The 23927-nt window shown below is 36.2% G+C and overlaps 1 pseudogene; it reads left to right on the top strand.

Moving 5' to 3' along the window:
• Positions 1-23927, top strand: part of LOC117974420 (NADH-ubiquinone oxidoreductase chain 1-like) — a 43491-nt pseudogene that overhangs the window by 2535 nt on the left and 17029 nt on the right.

Below are 23927 nucleotides of genomic sequence, written 5' to 3' on the forward strand. Positions count from 1 at the left end.
TTGTTTTATTCTTAGAACCTTAAATTCTAAATAACGTTAAAAAGTTGTAGAGAAGTACCATACTGCCTTGGAGACATTCATGCTGTAGTCTCAAAAAATTAGTTTGATTAGTGAATATATAGAGGCAGCTTCAGACAGCCCGTTAATCAGAATGGAGAATGTTAGTGGCATGGCCATTCTGTCTGTATACTTTGTCTTTGTAAATGGTATTCCTTGGGGAAGGAAGGAAGGAAGGAAGGAAGGAAGGAAGGAAGGAAGGAAGGAAGGAAGGAAGGAAGGAAGGAAGGAAGGAAAGATGGGTCACTACTCTCCTCTGTCAGCAGAAGAGTAGGATGCTGGACAACAACTAGCTGTATTTGCTGCACCCACAGTGACACAGAGAGTGCATGCTGACACTCTACTCTGGCAAGAGAGGCCCTCTGTGATGTGGCCTCAACTCACTTCTTTGGTTTCACCTTCTCATCTCTCCTGACCCTCATAACACAAGTTTCTTACAAACTAATAGGTTCTCCACATGTAACACACCATTCCATACCTCTAAGGTCTCTGCCCATGAATTTCCTGTCCCCATATTTCTCTTAGCTAATTAAGAGTTGTCATTGAAAAGTGGGCTCATGTGCACCATGCTCCAAGAAAGCATTCCTCACTCTCCATACTAAATGACAACATCCTCCTCTCTGCTCCGTTACTACCTGTCATATCCTTGTCATTACATTTTGCATATTATAAAGATGCTCCTCTACTCAGCAAATGCTCAGGTTACGATTCAATAATGTGAGAAAAGGGATATAACAAAGGAAAACAATGTCAAGTTGAACCATCATCGCTAAGGCATGATTAATAGTGCTCTTAGTTTAGATATTGCCTTTGAATAAGTAAGTTGATGGCTTGTTATATATCCATTGCATTTGAAGCACTGTTTTTTTATACATTTACCTGTAATAAAAAATAAAATTTGAAATAGAAACATCCATATTTACAGTTTCCAAGAAGATGGAAAAGAGGAGTTAAGTTTAATCTAATTAACACAATGTCCACAATTGAGAGATAAAATGTAAATATATAGGTAAATGTATATATGTATATACAAGTCATTTAGAGCAAATGTAAATGTAGATATGTATATACAAGTCATTTTGAACAAATGAACTTATGTAAATAATATATTCCTTAGAATCTATTTTTTGTAAGTAAAAATAAGTATTTATACTCAAACATTCTATTTGTTTGACTCTTTCCTTTATGAAACTGCAAGATCCATGTCTTAACTCAAGATCCTTAGTTTCCTTAACTCAAGATCCATGACTTATTCTTCCTTCTATTTCTGCACCCAGTACAATGCCTGGTATGCAAAAGTGTTTCAAACTACTTAGAAATGCTTTCATGGAATCTCACCTGGGTCACATCAGAAGAACTTAACGTAGTTTCACCGTCTTTCTTCTCACAGCATCACCAATGGCAGTTTTCAGAAAATATTTGTTCTCCCTGAGTTTAGCTGTCTCATAAAAGTAAAAATCTGAGAATCAATAAATTAAACCAAGCTGTCAAATGTACTAATGAGGTTAAGTAGTGGAATTTTCTAATATTAATGCATATGTTTCTGCAAATACAAGTCCTGTTTCCTCAAAGTAGGAGAAAGAACTAAAATGCTCAGCCTGCCTCACAGCCACATAATCACATGATCTAGGCGCTACCAATTAGGTCTTCCACGGAAGACGTTTCGTTCACACCTGAGCATGATGAGGGCAGCATTGGAGGCACCTGGATTTTGGAGGCATCACTGGATACAAGTTGAATTCCTAATGCAGAGTTGACATTGTCTCTGGTATCATTAGTAGTGGCAGAAAAATATAGTTCCCGAAATATTCTGCTTGATGGTTTCAACAGAACAGACAATGGTTCAAGCTTAGTATAGTATTGGCCTCAAATCTGTTCCACCAGAACTCCCAGAAAATCTGAGAGCTCTCTGATATATTGTAATAAATGATCCTCAAAGTGTGGTCCAGAACCAACAGCATCAGCAACACCTGGAAACTTGTAAGGAATTTAAACCATAGGGTTCCATTCTAGACCTACTGAATCTGTGTTTAAATAAGTTTTCCAAGTGATTATGACGCATGCTCAAGTTTGAGAATTCTTTTTCATCTGTTTGCAACTAAGACCCCTGATTGGCTTATCAACCAATCACTGCCTTCATTTGTTAGGAGGCTGCATTTTGCTGGGCAACCTAATTAAAGGCCAATACAACTACTAAGGCTCATAGAAACCTTGGTAGTTGGCAGATTCAAAGAAAAACTAGAAAGAGATCAGAATATATTTTATTTGGAAATAAATGAAAACAAACTAAAATACATTTCAATACCTTTTATTCTGAGTTCATAAAGTGAAACTTTTATAGAAGGCTGTGTTATTGTGGTTTGTTTTTATTTATTTGACTTAATTGCTTACACTTGTAAATGAAAGAATTTGTTGAAATTTTATTATTATGTGCCTTCTAAAGCACTTGGCTTTGTCTAGAGTCTGATAAAATTATTTAATTCAGTCACATTTTTCTATTGTAGAATCAAAAATTAGAATGTGAAAAGCAAAAAGGGAAGGTAATTTTGATATTTTAACTTTAACTATCTGAGTGTGTTGTTAACTAATATTTGAAAGAGATGATTATAAATTTACTTCCAAGTTGAAAGGTAAATGGAGAACCCGTCTGCCTTGAAACATCCTACACGCTTGTCATTTGTCTTTAATTTCCTTATTAATGATCATAAAATCTCAGGCTATAAATCACAAGTTATCCCATTAAGCTATCTTTTAAAATGTTGTATTTACAACATCTCTATCAATAGTAGCTCAGTCTAATCTCACATCCTCACTAAGAAAAACAAATTACATTTTGGAGACGGTACCCTCTTTGGACAGTTCTGATTTTAAAAAGTTATTTCTTATATTGAGATGCCATCTTTCTATCTTCAACTTCGACCAATTAATCTTACGTCTTCCAAAATTACACCAGAAATTTTGAAATATCAACAATTTAAATACTTGTATATGATGCCCTTGGTATACCCTATTCTTGTCTGTAGGTCATACAGAACTTATTCCCTAAAGTTCAAGGGCTGAACTCTCTTCACACAAAAGAGTTTGAAGTCTCTTTACATCCAGGCTTTTCTGGATGTGTTTTAATTTGTGTAGTTACCTCTCAGTACATTCTCACTGTTAAATCTAAGCAGTCTTTAAAAAGGTGAGCCCGTGTCCATCTTCATTCTAGATTCTATTTATTTAATTGACTAATCCCCAAAACCCACATCAGCTTTGGGCACATTCACATCATGTTGTTGATTTCTAGAAATATGACTGTCATCTAATACCTCTAAGCATTTTCACGCATTCTTCCCAGAAGCTATAATTTCTTCATCCTCTGCAGTTGTGTTTCTGTTTTTTGACCCAAGTGGAGGACCTCACATTTGTCCCTGTTAAATTTCATTATGTTATATCAGCTTAAAATGTTCCGGCCTGTCAAGATCTTTTGGAATCTTAATTCTGTCATCCAACACATTCTGTGTCCCTCTCAGCTTTGCCATCTGCAAATCTGACGAGATTTCAATCATTATAGTTTTATTCAAGCCACTAATTCTAAAATGAGTGAATAGGATGAGACTAGGGGCATAGCCCTGAGGTTGTCAATAGAAATTTCTCCCCAGATGAATGCATATCTATAAATCAGGCCCTTTAGTTAATGTTCTGTCATGTCCAGTTCACTTAACTGTAAGGACTCTAAATTTATACTTATCCTTTTTATCCATGAAAATATATGATACACTTTGCTAAATGAATTATAGAAGTACAAATACTCCATGTCAAATGATTTATCTCCAATATAATAACTCTATCAAAGAAAGATTTGGGGTAACTCTGCTTCATTTGCTTAGTGACCATGCAGTGATCCCTAGTGACTATTACTTCCTATCACTAGCCAGGATTCTAAGAATAGAGAAATCTTTTCAGTTATATTATTTAGTCTTATGATGAAACTGTAATGGCACTGGGCTGGGCATGGTAGCTCAGGTCCGTAGTTCCAGCACTTTGGGAGGCCAAGGCGGGCAAATCATGTGAGGCCAGGAGTTCAAGACCACCCCGGCCAACATGGTGAAACCCAAGCCCTGAATTTACTAAAAATACAAAAATTAGCAGGGTGTGGTGGCCCACGCCTGTAACGCCAGCTACTTGGGAGGCTGAGGCACAAAAATCGCTTCAAATCAAGAGGCAGAGGTTGCAGTCAGCCAAGATCACGCCACTGCACTCCAGCCTCGGTGACAGAGTGAGACTCTGTCTCACAATAAAAAAAAAAAAGAAATCGTAATGACACTAAAAGATGATATGCCAGTAAATAATCTTCACCTTTTTAAAACAGTAAAATCTATTCTTTAATTAAGCTTAAAAATATATGTAATATATGAATAAAATATATCTGTAGATATATATGTATATATACATAAAAACTTTTTTAAAGTAGAATTTTTCGATTGAAATTAGAGCTAGGGGTGCAGTACCAGAGTCTCACTGGTTTGAAGCTCCAGATCCCTGCATCTGTCCATCAGGCTTCCCCATAGAATCCCTCACAAGTCTCAAAAAAGTTTCAAAAGCACTGCTTTAAGCCATTTTTAGCCATTTTACCAACATGTGAATTAGTTTGTAAGTCAATTATCTAAGAAAGAGCTAGATGTGAGCAGTGCCTTTTAAAAAGTACATTTTGATAAGACAGAGGAAAGGGGATATAGGTAGAAAATGAAAACAAAGATTATGGCCAAACTCTCCAGTTCTTCGAGGGAATGGCAAGGTAAAACTCCTCTGAATTTTCTGACTGACTGACAAAATGACCAGCAAGCCAATATAGCCCTTCAGATTTTAACCACGGACTTGCTTCATACATGATAGGAAGAGCCTTTATACAATTACAAGGCAAATGTGTAATGCAAATTTTCACATGAACACTAGAACAAACACTTCTACAATAACTATAAATGAATTGGAATTGTTTGCCTGTAACGTAAAGTGGAAGATAAAGTGAACAATAATTATGTACATTTGAAATTCAAACATAATCCTTTATAACAGTTACATAACTATTTTATTTGATAGACATTTATTGGAACTTGTGCCAGGCACCCAATTAGGAACTTTGAAAAAGGTAGCTAACTTCATTAGGCATGGCACAACCTAGTGAGATACACATGAGGAAGCCAAAACTCACAGCAGCCAAGTTTCTTGCCCAAGTTTACAAACTAGTAAAAAGTACAATCAGAATTTAAACCCAAATAAGACCTGGTCCTAATTCGTAAGAAGCTCCCTCTCTAATCAAAGAGATAATTATGTAAATAATCAGTTGCATAGATTATCGATTCATACTGACAGCTCTCCTACTTTAAACAGGTCTTTCATCACCACGCTTGAGAGAAGCATGGAAAACAGAAGAAAGAGCAGGCATCAACTAGGAAAATCTATTCACACACTTAGGAGAGGCAGGTGACAGTTGCCATCCTATAAAGAAAACAGCAAGTACATTTCCCTCACGTTCTATGTGTTTGAAGTACTGTCACCTAATAGGCAGCTGTACTGAAGTACGCTTACAACATCTGGTTTTAAAATAACTTTCCAGAGAACGATTTTCAAGATTCTACTCTTAAACATCTCCAAGGCTCTTGCTAATGCTGTGGTCCTGGAAATGCTAAAGAGCTATTAAATCATGTTTATGTCAATGGCAGCTCTTAAAGCCTTGGTTAATTTTTTTCATGGCAGCAAAGGGAAAGAAACAGGAACAGAATTTGGCATCAGTACATCACTGGCTTCCTTACCGTGCCAACAAGCCTGACTTGAAGCATTTGTAAAGGTTTTCAGCTGCTGCAGACCACCTCTTTGTACTCAGCAGATGGTATGAGCAGCAGTCGAAGCAACAGAGGCCGTTTTAGGCTTCAGGAAATGTAGCAGGTGTTGTGGATTCCAAAAGAAAATTATGCCCAACTTTGCCTTTTATTGTTTTCTTCTCCCTTGATGTGTGAGATATTTCCTACCCATCTCTTGCTTCTGTCTGCACTTAACATGATGGTAGAAATGTCAATGAACTGGTGAAAAGGTTAGAAATATGATTGCATAGCATTAAAGAACACTTCTGAGTATCTTATGCAAAATGCTGACAGAATTCTGTATGTAACCATATTTTCCACTTAAGAGCTTATAGTATTTCCTCGTGTGAATGCACAAGTTCACATTCCTATAATATAGAGTTTGACTTAGGAGTAATCTCACAGAATTTGAGATCAAAGGTGTTTTAATGAATAGGTACAAGACAGTTTGGGAGAGTAGTTTTAGAGAAATTAGAGATAGAATTAAATTTTAAAAACTAGTATTTAAGGCTCTTGAATTACAGCCTCTTCTCTGTGTGTCATTGTGCTCAAACAAGAGAAATTGTTTGATACCCCCTTTTCCTGATTTTCCTCCTTTTCTGGCCACTTCCCGCTGTGGTCCTCATTTTTCTGTCCCTCATTAATTTTCATATTATGTGGGGTTCTACTCTTGGGTCCCAATGTTTGGTGTACTATGATTTTCTCTGTTAATGTCATATGGATCTCTAGCTTAAACTAATATGCTAATGATGGCCAGGATAGTCTTTTGTTCTGGATCCACGTAACTAGCCAACTCAAAGCAATGGATCTCAACTTTAAACTCCTTCTGTTCCCTCTCCCCAGACCAAATCTAACCTTGTTTCCAAGTTTACTAATCACATTCCACTCAGTCTTCCAAGCCAGAAACCTGGAATTTAGACTACACTTCTCTCTCCCTTCACCCCAAACTAAATATGTCATCAAAGTTTGTGAGGTTTACCGCTGAAATACATCTGAATTTTTTTTTTTAATTTGTACAGTCATTGCTCAGGCCCTTTGCTCTTCTTGCTTGGATTGTGTCACTTGTCTCACCTGTTCACAGTTTATTCCCTTTCTATTTTATCTAAGAGGTAATCCAACCATGTTACTTTCAAACTTTTCTTTCACAGTTTTCCATAGTCATTATAATAGAGCCCCAACTTCTCTACTTTTCCCAACACTCACGAACTCTACCTAAGCCATACTGAAATACTTAGTTTCTTTTATGTTCTAATTTATTTTATATTTCCACGCTATTTCTTCTGACTCAAATTAGATGTCTTCTGGCAAGACACAGTGGCTCATGCCTATAATCCCAGCTGTTGGAAGGACAACATACAATGTTTGCTTCAGGCTAGTAGTTTGAGACCAGCCTGAGTAACATAGTAAGACCCCGTCTCTACAAAAAATATTTAAAATTAGCCAGGTGTGGTGGTATGCACCTGTAGTCATTTAGTCCCTGGTGCTAGGCTGGCTGAGGCAGGATAATCACTTGAGCCCAGGAGTTCAAGGCTGCAGTGAGCTATGATTGCCACTGCGTTCCAGTCTGGGCAACAGAGTGAGACTCTGTCCTCCCCAAAAGATAGTTATCTTTCTTCTGGATAGCTTCATTACTTTGGGAGCTTCTCCATCAAAGACAATAACCCAAAAAACTGGGAGAAGTCTGAATAGCAGGCTAGTAAACCACATGGGTCGTAGGGGGCACAGATCATAGTCTAGTTCTCAATGATGCCTCATACTAGTTGTGTAATCTTGGGCAAGTGTTCTCATTCTCTCTCTGTCTTGTGTTTCTCATCCACAAAGTGAAATTAATAATAGTTTATATAGATTCAGATTATTGTGAGGCTGAAATGACAACACATGCAAAATGTTTATAAGGAAGACTGGCATATTCAAAGTGTAGAGTGAGCCATTGTTGCTACTATTGTCATGACTGGCTTACATTTTTGTGAGGTCCTTGAAGCTGGGGTGCATGACCTTTACCTCCATACAACAGTGCCAGGTACATAGTGAGTACTCAATATATGCTTTTATGAATGGGTTAACATATTTCTTTAACAATGTTTGGTGATAGTCATCAATTATATTCAAGCTTCTTTGGAAGAAAGATGGTTAGCTTTTTCAGTTTACTACTGTTTTGATAGTGGATCTTAAAAAAGCCTAAGATGCTTTATAATGTTGCAAACAAAAAGATGCTCTGTCTTTAAAATTGGATTGAAAAAAAGTTTAGATATCTCTTGAGCCCTCATTAGTTATTTTTTCTCTGTTATTACCTGGAAGCTTATTCTAAATTCTTAGATTTTATATATTATATCTTGTTTCATCATTTAGTTTATACTTTATTTTAAAACATATATGTACTGTGTACTAAATATTTCATTATGGAAAATAGTCTTCCCACTGGTCAATAGCTTTTATGATATTACATAGATTAGCTATTGCTTAGGAAGATGTAGGAAGAGTAGAATTTGAAGATGATGAATTCATACATGCTCAACTTCCCAAACCACAGGATAAAATAGCATAATATAAAAATACCAGATTCCTATTGATAATACATAGTAAAAAAAGAATAAAAATTATAGCAAGTACCTAACACACAGCCAAGCATACCGCAGTAAATGTTAATGGTACTCAAATCTAGAGCCCCTGCCACACCGAATGATTTTTTGAAAAGCCTCTATCAAATTCTATGGCAATAATAGTGTTCATGTACTTTGCAGGTGCACCATTTACTTGTCTTTAAAGAGCTTATTTCAATTGCTGAAGTCCACTGAACCGAAAGTAGTCAACAGAATACAATTTGTCTAATATTAGCCTTCAGTGTATGTAATTAAGGTGTTGATGCTGAACTGTTGGTGTTTATCACATTAGCTGGAAAGCAAACAGACATCTCCATTAGAATGTTAGATTGGTCTAATCACTGATATAAAGAGACCCTCATATAAGCAAACACCCTGTTAAAAAAATCAATTTATTGACTAAAATGTTAATTTATTAAACAAATGCATAAGTCCTATTATAATCTATGCTAGCCTAATTAAATCTAAATTATGTAAACTAATTAGAATAACTATAAAAACACTTATTTCAGATTTTTTAAGAGAAAAATTGACAATATGTTAATAGACTTCTTCATAGAAACTCTTTCTCTATACCTGAGCTAGATAACGGTAATTTTTGTTAATATAATCATTAGTATCATTTTCAAACTACATATATAAAGCCTTATCATCAAAAAAATAACCTTATAACACCATAATTAGAATGATGATAGTGGTCCAGTGAATGACATTAAGGAGAGATGATCAATCATATTTCATGGTTGCCCTAGTTCTTCACATACCCCTATTGGCTTTGCCTGAAAGACTTTAATCGGAACACTCATAGTCATACTTCAATACCTAATTTCTTCTCCAACTAACTGACTAAAACTGAGTTATCAGCTTTATTTTCAGTGACCATAAAGTATTTTGTTTCTGTTTCAATTGCACTGTTTATCACACTGTGTTATAACCTATTGATTTGTCCCTCAATTAAACTAGCTTACTTATCTGTATTTGCCTAAAGGACAACAGAATGCTAAACACACAATAAGCATGCAATTAACATTTTGAATGAATGAATAAATGAAGGAACCAATCAATGATTACAGTTTTTATCAGAGACTTTGTTTTTTAGATAAGTTTTATGTTCACAGCAAGATTGACCAGAAAGTACAAGGAATTTCCATACACCAACCCCTCCACACACAAACTCCACCACTAGCAAGATCCCACATGACAGTGGTAGGTTTATTTTACAGTCAAGGAACCTATATTAATACCTCATTATTGCCACAGCCCACAGTTTACATTAGAGTTTACTTTTGGTGTTGTACATTCTATGGGTTTGGATAAGTATATAATGAGATGTATCTACCATTATAATATCCTAAATAATAGTTTCGCTGTCCTAAAAATCCTCTGTGCTCTCTCTATCCTCCTCTCTACCCACTCCCCACTGGCAACTACTGATCTTTTTACTGTCTCCATAGTTCTGCCTTTCCATAATGTCATATAGCTGAATCACACAGTATGCAGTTTTTCCAGATTATCTTCTTTCATTTAAGAATATGCATCTAAGATTTCTCCGTGTCTTCTCGTGGCTTGATAACTTATTTCTTTTAAGCACTGAATAATTTCTTGTCTGGGTGTACCATAGTTTATCCATTCATCTACTGAAGAATATCTTGGTTACTTCCAAGTTTTTGCAATTATAAATCAGGTTGCAATAGACACCTATGTGCAGGTTTTTGTGTAGACATAAGTTTTCAACTTCTTTCAGGAAATACAAAGGAGTGCAATTGCTAGATCATATGATAAGAGAATGTTTAGTTTTCTAAGAAACTGCTCAACCATCTTCCAAAGTATTAATAGCTTACCATTTTTTCATTCCCACCAGAGATGAAACAGAGTTCTTTTTGCTACACATCCTCATCAGCATTTACTGTTGTGAGAGTTTTATATTTTGGCCATTCTAATACATGTGTCCTGGTATCTCAGTTTTGTTTCACAATTCCCTAATGATGGATAATGGGAGCATCTTTTTATATGCTTATTTGCCATCTGTATATCTTCTTTGGTGAGGAGTCTGTTCAGATCTTTGGCCCATTTTTTTAATTGGGTTTTGATTTCTTATTGTTAAGCTTTCAGAATCCTTTGTATATTTCTGATAACAGTTCTTTATCAGATGTGTCTTTTGCAAAATTTTCTCCCAGTCTGTGCTTGTCTGCTCATTTTCTTGAATCATTCAGATTTTATTTAATTCTATAGGATTTCTGTTTCATACTTCTTGAAATATAGCTTTATAATGAGGACTTTTAGACTCTGTCATTCTAATGTTTCATGCCAGAATCTACTATCAAATTATTATTCCATAACCCAACAATTCTCAATAAGAAATTAAAATACATTATCCAAACCTTCAGAACATCTGATTTGGTTGTTTGGAATGTGGTCAGAATCTTCATTTTTTAAAAATCACCACAGGTGTTTCCAGTACAAGTTGTGGTCATAGAAGACTTTTCAATAGAACACACTTCCTTCTACCTTGACTGGTCAAGTAGAAATCTTTGGTTCCGGCAGGAAGAATATGCAAAGGTTTCAAGGGAGTTAGGTATATTTACAGTTCTCTTATTTATCTAACCTTATTATACTGTCCTTTTCATCTTTCACAGACTCCTGGGTCTCTACAATCTGGAACTGCAGTTCCTTATGTACTTCTCAAACCTGATGACAACAGATTATATTATTGCAATGACAATTGAAAAGCCACATGAAAATCAACTAAGCCTGTATTTTGTTTTGTATCTCTGATGTCACATCAGACCAAAACATGCTATTAAACTTTACACTACATACATGCTGCTACCCACAATACTCTACTATTACAATACATGCTCTTGTGTTCTACCACTGTTTAATATGCTGGGGTCTCATGATAAGAACACGATCCATATGTCATAATGCATACCGTCTAGTAAAATACTTTGCTGGTCTTTATTTACCTCCCATCTGTCTCACCTCAGGCAGGCTTGTTTACTTTTGCATTATAAATTCTTCCAGAGTGGAAAGCACAGCTTATACACTATCTTTCATACTGTCTTAACATATTTCACTCTCTTTTGAGAGGTTTAACAATATAGATCAATTTAAAGAATAGTACAATAAATATTCATGATTCCACCGTGTAGAATGAATTGTTAAGTATTTGTTATTTTTTATTCAAGATTTTATTAATAAAACACAGGAAAAAATAGGAACAAAATCATTATTTTTAAGAAAATTTCCTAAAGTACAATTTCTCTCCCAATTGACAGACTACCTCCTAACCCTACCCAATCACTATCAAACATTTGGCATATAATTTTTTAGTCTATCGGTGTATTCTTTTAATATAACCCATAAAATATATATACTATAATTCTGTATATTTAAAATGTACAGAAATACCATCTTTTTATATGTAGTTAATATATGTATCTATTTGTTTATTCCACTTTGTTTTACAAAGGAGCTTAGATTACATCAAAAATTATATATTGAATTTAAAAGTTTATGGCAGTTCAAAAGCTTCAAAAACTTTGCAGCCTCCTGTGATCTGATCTTTGTTTTAAATGGATCAACTTTTCTGTCATCGGGTATATAAAATTCCAGTTCAAAAAAATAAATGAATGCTATTTTAATGAGTTTTCTAACAAGATTAAAAATGATTTTTGTCTCCCCATTGGTGGTATGAATAAACTATCAAATAGCCACAACTGAAAACCTCAACAAGCTTTCCAAAAAAGCTATTTTTAGAAAAGTTGTGTCTTAAATACAAGCCAGCAATTATAAGTGTAAAAATGCAATCCTTCCAGGGAAGAAAAGCTGCATCAGAAAACAAATATATATGGAAAAATATAGTAAAGATAACCATTGGTATAATCCAATGTACAAAAATACTAAAAAAACATAATTTACATATCTATCAACCTTACAATTTGTTGAATGGTTACATGTATATGATCTCACTCCCATCTAAGATACTAATCAGAAGAAGTGGAGGATTTAAAAAAGAAGCCACCAGCTTTAACTGGTTGCATGCAGCTCAGCATCTCCAAGCTTACTGGGCTCCCTTTCCTACTGATGTCTCTATATTTTCGCTAGTTAATTACATAATTGAAGATGTTATTTATTTTCCTAGTGATTTCTTCCTACACAAGTTAATCAAGCTTGGTGGACGGGATATAATAAAAGTGAATCTTTATTTTTGACTTCTGTGTCCCTTTAACATTTGTTCAGTTGTGAGAGATATTTCTTCCCTGACCCTAGATTAAAAATCTCTAGGCCTCATGACTTTCAAAGTTCTATAACGACTTTAGATCTGAAGCACAGTCTCAATTCAAAACTTAGGGCATCCTTTCCATATTCTGATCAATACACTGAACTTAATTTAAAATAGAATTGTCTTCCTTCCCACAGCCAGGGCTGTTATCAGGCATTGGAGAAGGGGAAACAGTAAGTTACTTTCTTCTCATTCTCCAATCCTCTTTTCCCAGCATGTTAACCTTGACTTCAGGCCTCTGTGTGATTGTCACAAAGAGAGAAAGAAGGGAGAAGAAGTTAAGAAAAGACTTACTAGACCTGGCATGCTCATAAATTAACTTTGTGGCATCTGGGTCTGCTGGATGTGTAAAGCTAACTATGTCATTGGGCACATTTGTTTACTGGGAAATCCTAGTTAATCTTCACAAGGATATGTGACAAAATCATTCATCATCAGGGTCAGTAATAGCAGCATCTGGAAAAGGCAAAGGAAAGGATGACACAACAGTGCTGTAAAAGATCTGTCTGTGTCTCATGCCTGATCTTGCTAAGCCTTTCTTTGGTGCATTTTTTCTGTCTACACATATGTCTGAAGTATCACCTGCTCAGTAGGAAATGACCTTTGTTCTAGGAAATTTATGAGATTTTCACAAACCAAAATAGTCTCTGACAGAGTCATTTTCAATCCATCCATTACCCTGTACAGTATAAATATCAAGTAGAGGCTGGAGATCCAGAATGCCCAGATTCAAATCTCAGCTCTACTGCTTACCAACCAAGTGACACTGGGCAAGTCACTTAACCTCTGTCTCCTCATCTGTGAAATGGGGAGGATACCAATAGTATCTACCATGTAAGGTAGTTTCAAGGATTAAATTAGTGCATGTGCACAGCATATAGTAAACACCATTAAATGTCAACCATATAATTATTATGTGTTCATATCAAGCGGGCTGGGCCACTGTAATACCATAGACAGACAGGTCACTCACAGATAGTTTCTTACCATCACATTCACTTAAGGAATATTATTTAGAAATGCATTTTTAAAAATCCTATTAAAACAATTCCATTAAATAAATAAAGGTGTCTACACCACTGAAATTACTGTGGCACACTAGAAAATGTTAAAGTACATCAAAATCAGTTTGTGGATAGCATGTCATGTACTTTACATGGAAATATTAGAACCGATTATTCAAAAACCCTTAATTTCTCCATGAGAGAAGTCTACATGAAATTATGATTGAAGATTGACAACTGAAAGGAATGATCCTTTGGTGAAACGCTTTAACCTAACAACAATACGCATGAGTGTGACAAGCATGTGATGGCATTTTAATAACATGTTTATGTTTACATAAACTGTGCCAAAATGTATCCTTACATTATCCTCTTTAAAAATATGTCATTCCATTATGGTAAATTTTGTTGTAACTTTTCTTCTCCGGTCTCATATGCACACTGCACAAATCAATTAGTACTGGGCCACAGTTAAAATCATCGGTGTCTAAATCATCGAGCTGTACACTCAAAGATATGTGCACTTTTTGCACTAAATTATATTTCTATAGGAAAAACCTTATTTCAAAAGCCATCACATTTCTAAGTCAGTTCCTTTACAGGTAATTGCTTACCATTAAAGTGGGGGAAACCTCCCCATTACAATCAGCAAACGTAGGCCTTGATTATTGGTCCCAATGGACATAAATGATCACTGCCCCCATGGCCACTTTGGATAAAGATTTCCCCCAAAGGATCTGGTCCAGTGTTTCAAGGGGAGAAAGATACCCAAAACTATCTGCGACAGTGTTGTAATATAAGAAATTCAGTGGCAAATGTGTGAAGGCATTAATTCCCATAATGCTTCACTGGACAGAAACGAGGTCCAATATCCCTAACCAAATAGTCTGTATGTAACACACACCAGATACTAAATTCAATTTTCTGCTTGGGTAAAATGGAATAATGGCTTGCCTCCTATTTCTATTTATGGCTAAGACTACTGATGACACACAAAAAGAAATGTTAAAACTTCAAAAGAGAGATATTATTGATAACTTCAGCAATTGTCATTTGAAAGGTCTATAAAGTTTAAATATCTTCAAGTAACTAGACATCAACTAAAAAATCATTACTAATAATAATGTTTATTTATTTTTATTTGTATTAATTTGTGGGATACAAGTGTAATTTTGTTACATGTATAGACTGCATACTGGTAAAGTCAGGGCTTTGGGGTATCCATCACTCAAATAATGTACATTGTACCCATTAAGTAATCTCTCATCATCCAGCCACCTCCCAACCCCCGCAGGCATTCAAAAGCATTTTACAGTAGGCTAATTCTACCACTCTCCTACTCTCAAAGTTAGCTTTCAAAATGTTTAGGACATTGCCTGTAAATTATAAACAAAACAAAATTACAAAAACAAAATCCATTATTCTGATCAAATGCAATCCATTAGAGTAAATATTTTAGAGTAATTAGAAATAGTAGAGTAAAATGAGTCACAAAAATAAAATTCAGAAACTTTCACATGACAGTTATAAAGTTCTGGAATTTGTGTTAATATTACTCACATCTAGGCACATGTTGATTATATTTGGCTTTAATTTGGAGCTGAAAAAGTAATACAGACTGCTTCTTACAAGTTTAGGTACTTTTTAATATAAATTAAAATTAATACAGCACTTTCAGCATTGGAATAAAAAGGAATACAGGAGTCATATCTATCTTTGCCTTCATACATTCTCATCTTGTTACAGCGTTTGCCTATAAGCCAAAATGCAGCTGCACAGCTAATTTCAGGCCTACCAGCCTTGACAACACTCCCTTTCATAAGCAGCTGGTGATTAACCATATGGGAAAGTGTGATTGAACTCCAGATGGAGTTTGCTTTTTCATATCGTTTCAGACAAGTCGATTTGGGGACAGTTATCTTTAGTGCTATTGACTACTGAATCACCTATTTCTTTAAAACTAGATAGTTCTCAGGGATTTTAATGTCTTAGAGAGAAAAGCGGATTGAAACCAAGGCTATGGCTTTTCTCTCCATTTGCAGTAACTACAACAAACAGAATATAGAATTGAGTAGCATTCTCCAGGACTGACCTTAGCTAGAGTACAACCACACACATGTTCACAGAAAGAATTTCTAAGGACACAATAAATGCTCTACTACTTTCTATCTTGAGAAGATGAATTTACGATGCCAAATTTCAAAATATGTCAGTGATATGATAAAACCAATGTAACTTTAATCAAAATAATTAAATGTGTTTTATTTCTAGAAACTAAGCATAGAATAATCAAAATAAATAGCCTATTTTTTCAAAAAAATATCAGAAGTAGCAAATATTTCTGAAAGTTATTCCAAAATGATTAGCCTGTTTTTTCAAAACCTTATCAGAAGTAGCAAAGGCAATACAATAGCAAAATGAAAACAAAGCAGTATAATTAATTTTTCTTCCTCCTAGAATAAAATAATCAATTTACCATACTTAAAATTTTTATATTTATAAACTTTGAATTTGAGAGATTTTGTTCCTACTCAGAATTTACCCAATATTTCTGAATATGATTTTACTTTACATTCTGAATAAGTTGATAAATGTCCACAGACTAAGACTCACAAAATTTTAAAGTTACAAAAACTTTACATTCATCTATATACATCATCTATGACATATATGACTACCTACAATTTTGTAATACATATAATACTTCAACTTCAGGCTAGAGCTTCATCACTATGATAATGTGATAAAAATCACATGATAATTTTTTATTTCATTGTCACTTCACTATCACTATTATGATAATGATATAAAATTATCACTGTTATATTTCAAGATTAATATTTATAATGGATGAAGTAGATTTCCTTTTACTCTCATGTTTTTAACAATATCACTAAAAACCTGTATTAAATTTATCACGAATCAAAGCTCAAAAACTAATGCCAAATACACTTTTAAAAAATAATCTGGGCCGGGTGTGGTGGCTCACGCCTGTAATCTCAGCACTTTGGGGGGCCGAGGCGGGAAGATCACGAGGTCAGGAGATCAAGACCATCCTGGCTAACACAGTGAAACCCCGTCTCTACTAAAAATACAAAAAAATAAATAAATAAACAAAAAAATTAGCTGGGCGTGGTGGCGGGCGCCGGTAGTCCCAGCTACTCGGGAGGCTGAGGCAGGAGAATGGCGTGAACCCCAGGATAGGCGGAGCTTGCAGTGAGTCGAGATCGTGCCACTGCACTCCAGCCTGGGCGACAAAGCAAGACTCCATCTCAAAATAAATAAATAAATAAATAAATAAATAAATAAATAAATAAATAACAACCTGTACATGTATAATAATTCATTTCTTTATCAAATCTATCTCAAGCCCAACTTTCTTTAAACTTTTTTTTTCTAGATTCTAAGTCTTTGTACTGACCAAAGAGACATGGTTTACTGGCTGCTCTACCAATTTCCATAAGTGTGTGGATAATGGACTTGTTATATATTATACAATCTGGTAAACGTACTTAGTGCACAGCAGACCTTCTACCACTGAATATGCAACCTGAAAGTGCACACAGACAAGAACAAACTAAAGAGGCTAACTCATGTCAGCAATGGACTCAACAATTAGTATACTGAATTCCCTCACAGATAGAAAGAAAATCAATCATATTTCTCATACAACTAATTTGCCACATGTTGAAATATCTTAATGAAATACATTTCTCATATATGACCTAGGCATATGTAAATCAAATAGTTCTAAAGAACTGTACAAACAGGCTGAAAGAAATATTTACAGTATGCAACAAAACACATAATACCTCATTAAATCCTGACCCACACTAATCTAAAACAATAAGTAGCCCAACTAACTCCAACCAATAGATTAATTTACCCCTTGTATAAATTAAAATAGAAAAAAAAAACCACAACATTGCTGAAAGACAGCCCAGGCTCTTCTCTCACAAAGACAAGAATGGCCTAGAAGACTCATTCAGAATAGCACTGCTAAGAATCCAATGCCATCATCCCACATCATGTTAACTCCTACCTTTTTGGGGTTTTTTATTTTTTATTTTAATTTTTGTAGGTACATAATAGGTATGTGTATATATTTATGCGATACATGAGATGTTTTGATACAGGCATAGAATGCATAATAATTACTTCATGTAAAATTAGGTATCCATCCCCTCAAGTATTTATCCTTTGTATTACAAACAATCCAATTATATTCATTTAGTTATTTTAAAATTCACAATTAAATTTTATTAACTATAGTCACCCTGTTGCACTATCAAATATAAGTCTTATTCATTCTATTTCTTTTTTTTTTTACCCATTAATCATCCCCACCTCCCCTCTACCTTCTCACTACCATTCCCAGCCTCTGGTAACCTATCTCCATGAGTTATCCTCTGCTCTCTATCTCCATGAGTTCAATTATTTTGATTTTTAGATCTCACAAATAAGTGAGAACATGCAATTCTATGACCCTAAAATATCTCCTTCCAATGCCAGCTATCAACATTTTTTCAAGGACACCTCTTCCATGAAGCTTTTCATCATATTAAAGCCAATATTGATTGACTGTTTTCATTTCTGACCTCTCAGAGAGTATGCATTGAAGTATTTGAATATAGTAAAATAATAATAATGCTTAAAATTTCTTTCACACCTTCCATATACCAGACCTCAAGTTAAAAGATTTGTGTGCATAATTTTATTTTATTCTTACCTCAGTCATAAAAGCTAGCTGTTATTGATATCCCACATGCTATTTTACACATGAGAAAACTGAAGATTAGGGAAATTAAGAAATGTGTGCAGAATCACATAACTAGTTATTGGCAATGTGAAAATTCTAATCCAGCATGAGTCATCTGATTTATACTGTCTTAAATTGTAAACTAATTATTTTTGGTATAAACATCATCTCTGCTCACATTTTAAACTTCGGTTCTTTATATCCATCACAGCATCCAGGAGACTGATTACAGACACATAGCCAGTAGTTAAGATATACTTTTCAGCCTGTAGTGAATGTAAAGGAAGATGAGAATGACATTGTCTTCTGTGCTCCCAAATTCACCCTTCCCTCTGGTCACTCCCCTCTTAGCATTCCAAATTGTCTTGTTTATTTCATACCTTTTATTTTTTTATGACATAGAGATGAGTTAAAATTCACTGTCAGCTGAGACCATTTCACGTCTAACAGAGAAATATAAATCAATTATCTTTTTTGGCAAGAAATAAAATTGTAATAAAGCAAGTACAGTCTAATTTGCACTTGGCATTGGTTCAAGACTTTGGTACATACAAATAGAAAGCAGTTTAGCACAGTGGTTATGAGAACATTCTCTGGAGTCAAACTGTTTCCTTTCAAATCCCAACTCTACCCTAAGTAGTTACACAATTAAAGAAAAATTATTTACCTCTCTCACATGCAATTTCTTATATATAAACTGAGAAGAGTATCTCCTACTTTACAGATCTTAAGATTCAATGAGAAGCAGTGGAGCCAAGATGGCTGAATAGGAACTGCTCCAGTCTAAAGCTCCCAGCATGAGCGACGCAGAAGACGGGTGATTTCTGCATTTCCAACTGAGGTACCGGGTTCATCTCACTGGGGAGTGTAGGACAGAGGGTGCAGGACAGTGGATGCTGTGCACCCAGTGTGAGCCGAAGCACAGTGAGGCATCGCCTCACCGGGGAAGCACAAGGGGTCAGGGAATTCCCTCTCCTAGTCAAAGAAAGGGATGACAGACTGCACCTGGAAAATCGGGTCACTCCCACCCTAATACTGTGCTTTTCCAACGGTCTTAGCAAACAGCACACCAGGAGATTATTATATCCCGTGCCTGGCTTGGAGGGCCCTATGACCACGGAGCCTCACTTATTGCTAGCACAGCAGTCTGAGATCAAACTGCAAGGCGGCAGTGAGGCTGGGGGAGGGGCGCCTGCCATTGCCGAGGCTTGATAGGTAAACAAAGCAGCCAGGAAGCTCAAACTGGGTGGAGCCCACCGCAGCTCAAAGAGGCCTGACTGCCTCTGTAGACTCCACCTCTGGGGGTAGGGCATAGTGAAACAAAAGGCAGCAGAAATCTCTGCAGACTTAAATGTCCCTGTCTGACAGCTTTGAAGAGAGTAGTAGTTCACCCAGCACGCAGCTGGAGATCTGCAAATGGACAGACTCCCTCTTCAAGTGGGTCCCTGACTCCTGAGTAGCCTAACTGGGAGGCACACCCATGTAGGGGCAGACTGACACCTCACAAGGCCGGGTACTCCTCTGAGACAAAACTTCCAGAGGAACGATCAGGCAGCAGCACTTGCTTGCTATTCACTAATATTTGCTGTTCTGCAGCCTCCGCTGCTGATACCCAGGTAAACAGGGTCTGGAGTGGACCTCCAGCAAACTCCAACAGACCTGCAGCTGAGAGTCCTGACTGTTAGAAGAAAAACTAACAAACAGAAAGGACATCCATACCAAAACCCCATCCGTACGTCACCATCATCAAAGACCAAAGGTAGATAAAACCACAAAGATGGGGAAAAAACAGAGCAGAAAAACTGGAAACTCTAAAAATCAGAGCACCTCTCCTCCTCCAAAGGAACGCAGTTCCTCACCAGAAACAGAACAAAGCTGGACAGAGAATGACTTTGACGAGTTGAGAGAAGAAGGCTTCAGACGATCAAACTTGTCCGAGCTAACAGAGGAAATTCGATCCCATGGCAAAGAAGTTAAAAACATTGAAAAAAATTAAACGAATGGCTAACTAGAATAACCAATGCAGAGAAGTCCTTCAAGGACCTGATGGAGCTGAAAACCATGGCACAAGGACTACGTGACAAATGCACAAGCCTCAGTAGCCGATTCGATCAACTGGAAGAAAGGGTATCAGTGATGGAAGATGAAATGAATGAAATGAAGTGAGAAGAGAAGTTTAGAGATAAAAGAATAAAAAGAAACAAACAAAGCCTCCAAGAAATATGGGACTATGTGAAAAGACCAAATCTACATCTGATTGGTGTACCTGAAAGTGACGGGGAGAATGGAACCAAGTTGGAAAACACTCTGCAGGATATTATCCAGGAGAACTTCCCCAATCTAGCAAGGCGGGCCAACATTCAAATTCAGGAAATACAGAGTATGCCACAAAGATACTCCTCGAGAAGAACAACTCCAAGACACATAATTGTCGGATTCACCAAAGTTGAAATGAAGGAAAAAATGTTAAGGGCAGCCAGAGAGAAAGGTCGGGTTACCCACAAAGGGAAGCCCATCAAACTAACAGCTGATCTCTCCGTAGAAACTCTACAAGCCAGAAGAGAGTGGGGGCCAATATTCAACATTCTTAAAGAAAAGAATTTTCAACCTAGAATTTCATATCCAGCCAAACTAAGCTTCATAAGTGAAGGAGAAATAAAATCCTTTACAGACAAGCAAATACGGGGAGATTTTGTCACCACCAGGCCTGCCTGCCCTAAAAGGGCTCCTGAAGGAAGCACTAAACATGGAAAGGAACAACTGGTACCAGCCAGCCACTGCAAAAACATGCCAAATTGTAAAGCCCGTCATGGCTAGGAAGAAACTGCATCAACTAACAGGCAAAATAACCAGCTAACATCGTAATGACGGGATCAAATTCACACATAACAATATTAACTTTAAATGTAAATGGGCTAAATGCTCCAAATAAAAGACACAGACTAGCAAATTGGATAAAGAGTCAAGACCCATCAGTGTGCTGTATTCAGGAAACCCATCTCACATGCAGAGACACACATAGGCTCAAAATAAAAGAATGGAGGAAGATCTACCAAGCAAATGGAAAACAAAAAAAGGCAGGGGTTGCAATCCTAGTCTCTCATAAAACAGCCTTTAAACCAACAAAGATCAGAAGAGACAAAGAAGGTCATTACATAATGATAAAGGGATCAATTCAACAAGGAGAGCTAACTATCCTAAATATATATGCACCCAATACAGCAGCACCCAGATTCTTAAAGCAAGTCCTTAGAGACCTACGAAGAAACTTAGACTCCCACACAATAATAATGGGAGACTTTAACACCCTGCTGTCAACATTAGACAGATCAACGAGACAGAAAGTTAACAAGGATATCCAGGAATAGAACTCAGCTCTGCACCAAGCAGACCTAATAGACATCTACAGAACTCTCCACCCCAAATCAACAGAATATACATTCTTTTCAGCACCACACCACACCTATTCCAAAATTGACCACATACGTGGAAGTAAAGCTCTCCTCAGCAAATGTAAAACAACAGAAATTATAACAGACTGTCTCTCAGACCACAGTGCAATCAAACTAGAACTCAGGACTAAGAAACTCACTCAAAACCACTCAACTACATGGAAACTGAACAACCTGCTCCTGAGTGACTACTGGGTACAAAACGAAATGAAGGCAGAAATAAAGATGTTCTTTGAAACCAATGAGAAAAAAGACACAACATACCAGAATTTCTGGGACACATTCAAAGCAGTGTGTAGAGGGAAATTTATAGCACTAAATGCCCACAAGGGAAAGCAGGAAAGATCTAAAATTCACACCCTAACGTAACAATTAAAAGAACTAGAGAATCAAGAGCAAACACATTCAAAAGCTAGCAGAAGACAAGCAATAACTAAGATCAGAACAGAACCGAAGGAAATAGAGACACAAAAAACCCTCCAAAAAATCAATGAATCCAGGAGATGGTTTTTTGTAAAGATCAACAAAATTGATAGACTGCTAGCAAGACTAATAAAGAAGAAAAGAGAGAAGAATCAAATAGGTGCAATAAAAAATGATAAAGGGGATATCACCACCGATATCACAGAAATACAAACTACCATCAGAGAATACTATAAACACCTCTATGCAAATAAACCAGAAAATCTAGAAGAAATGGATAAATTCCTCGACACATACACCCTCCTAAGACTAAACCAGGAAGAAGCTGAATCTCTGAATAGACCAATAACAGGATCTGAAATTGAGGCAATAATTAATAGCTTACCAACCAAAAAAAGTCCAGGATGAGATGGATACACAGCCGAATTCTACCAGAGGTACAATGAAGAGCTGGTACCATTCCTTCTGAAACTATTCCAATCAATAGAAAAAGAGGGAATCCTCCGTTACTTATTTTATGAGGCCAGCATCATCCTGATACCAAAGCCTGGCAGAGACACAACAAAAAAGAGAATTTTAGACCAATATCCCTGATGAACATCGATGCAAAAATCCTCACTAAAATACTGGCAAACCGAATTCAGCAGCACATCAAAAAGCTTATCCACCATGATCAAGTGGGCTTCATCCCTGGGATGCAAGGCTGGTTCAACAAACGCAAATCAATAAATGTAATCCAGCATATAAATAGAACCAAAGACAAAAACCACATGATTATCTCAATAGATGCAGAAAAGGCCTTTGACAAAATTCAACAACCATTCATGCTAAAAACACTCAATAAATTAGGTATTAATGGGACGTATCTCAATATAATAAGAGCTATCTATGACAAACCCACAGCCAATATCATACTGAATGGGCAAAAACTGGAAGCATTCCCTTTGAAAACTGGCACAAGACAGGGATGCCCTCTCTCACCATTCCTATTCAACATAGTGTTGGAAGTTCTGGCCAGGGAAATCAGGCAGGAGAAAGAAATAAAGGGTATTCAAACAGGAAGAGGAAGTCAAATTGTTTCCTGTTTGCAGATGACATGATTGTATATCTAGAAAACCCCATGGTCTCAGCCCAAAATCTCCTTAAGCTGATAACCAACTTCAGCAAAGTCTCAGGATACAAAATCAATGTGCAAAAATCACAAGCATTCTTATATACCAATAACAGACACACAGAGAGCCAAAACATGAGTGAGGTGCCATTCACAATTGCTTCAAAGAGAATCAAATACCTAGGAATCCAACTTACAAGGGACGTGAAGGACCTCTTCAAGGAGAACTACAAACCACTGCTCAATAAAATGAAAGAGGATACAAACAAATGGAAGAATATTCCATGCTCATGGGTAGAAAGAATCAACATCGTGAAAATGTCCATACTGCCCAAGGTAATTTATAGATTCAATGCCATCCCCATCAAGCTACCAATGACTTTCTTCACAGAATTG

The sequence above is a fragment of the Pan paniscus genome, chromosome 11 (assembly GCF_029289425.2).
Source record: "Pan paniscus chromosome 11, NHGRI_mPanPan1-v2.0_pri, whole genome shotgun sequence".
Taxonomy (NCBI): Eukaryota; Metazoa; Chordata; class Mammalia; order Primates; family Hominidae; genus Pan; species Pan paniscus.